Genomic DNA, 1,553 nt, shown 5'->3' with positions numbered 1-1,553 from the left:
AACATGATATACTATCAAAACAATTAGACCAACCACAGCTGATTCCCATTGTAGCTGAACACCTACCCAGGTGTTAGTCTTTCAATTTCATTACCTTCTGTACAAAAGGGGACATTGTAGGAATAACGCTGTACTTTAATGTCAACATGGACCCAGCTAGAGATAGAGACGTGGCTGACAGAGGAGGAAGGGTGTCTGGGAAAGGGAGAGGAGTAAGTATGCGTGGAAGAGGAAGACTGAGAGGAAGCTCAAGAGCTGTAGTCTCAGATGAGATTAGGGCTACTATAATTGATCATGTAATAAATCGTGGTCTATCAATGAGACAGGCTGGTCTGAGAGTGCAGCCAAATCTGCAACGCTCAACAGTGGCATCTATTGAGAGAAATTTCTGTCAAAACAACAAGTAAGATGTGTATTCTGCAAGGGCATCTGACTGAACTGCACATTACAGAAGTAAATTGAGCAAAGCCTCCAAACCCACTTGTGTGTAATTGTTTTTGTATTTCTGCTTAGGACCCAACGGTTATCTCCCACAGGTGGGAGAGGTAGGATTTTCACTGCTGTGCAGGAAACTGCAATCGTTGATATGGTCATCAGAAACAATGGCATAAAACTCACAGAGATTTGGGACAGAGTGTTGGCAGACAACATTACATTTGGAAATATTCACAATGTAAGCATAACAACTATTTCTAGAGTCCTGAAACAACATCAAGTCAGGATGAAGCAGTTGTACACTGTCCCCTTTGAGAGGAACTCTGAACGACTCAAGCAACTCAGGAACCAATATGTTCAAGTAAGATGACTACAAAATACAGAACTGGTTTTGAACAAAACCAAATAGGGCAGAGGCACACAATGGCATGTTTTTAGGTATAATGTAAACTACCGTAATAGCCTAACTCTTATGTTGTCTTGTGGATTTATTTTAGAGATTCATGGAGATTGAAGTCGGGCAAACACCCCACATATTCATCTTTGTGGATGAGGCTGGTTTCAACTTGGCCAAAACATGACGGCGAGGAAGAAATGTGATTGGGAAAAGAGCCACAGTGGATGTCCCGGCCCAGAGAGGTGCCAACATCACAATGTGTGCAGCAATATCCTCTGATGGATTTCTGTTACACAAACCGCTAATTGGGCCATACAACACCGAGTGTCTCATTTAATTCCTGGATGACCTCTATGGAAGGGTTGTGCCAGGTGAGGAAAGGGTTGCAAGTGAGGCGAAATCGGCCAACGTTTGTAAATGTATGGGACAATGTGGCATTTCACCACTCCAGTGCAGTCACAGAGTGGTTTGCAGCCCATCCCTGGATGGTGTCACTTTTCCTCCCACCTTACTCTCCATTCCTCAACCCCATAGAGGAATTATTTTCCTCATGGAGGTGGAAGGTTTATGACCACCATCCACATGATAAAATGTCCCTCCTGGACATAATGAATGCTTCCTAGATTCCTGGACATATCTGCAGAAGATTGCCAGGGATGGACCAGGCCTGTCAAAATATTTTTTCCTATGTGTGTTGCCCAAGATGACATAAGATGTGATG

General features: G+C 43.4%; 1 pseudogene; it reads left to right on the top strand.

Annotated features, from left to right (window-relative positions):
* Positions 1–218: 218 nt before the first annotated feature.
* On the top strand, positions 219–1,327 carry LOC149977422 (uncharacterized; annotated as a pseudogene).
* The last annotated feature ends 226 nt before the right edge of the window (positions 1,328–1,553 follow it).

The sequence above is a fragment of the Oncorhynchus mykiss genome, chromosome 15 (genome assembly GCF_057628025.1).
Source record: "Oncorhynchus mykiss isolate SJ-2025 chromosome 15, ASM5762802v1, whole genome shotgun sequence".
In the NCBI taxonomy this organism is placed as follows: domain Eukaryota; kingdom Metazoa; phylum Chordata; class Actinopteri; order Salmoniformes; family Salmonidae; genus Oncorhynchus; species Oncorhynchus mykiss.
Note: the sequence above shows the minus strand (reverse complement) of the source record. Positions and strands in the feature narration are given on the sequence as shown.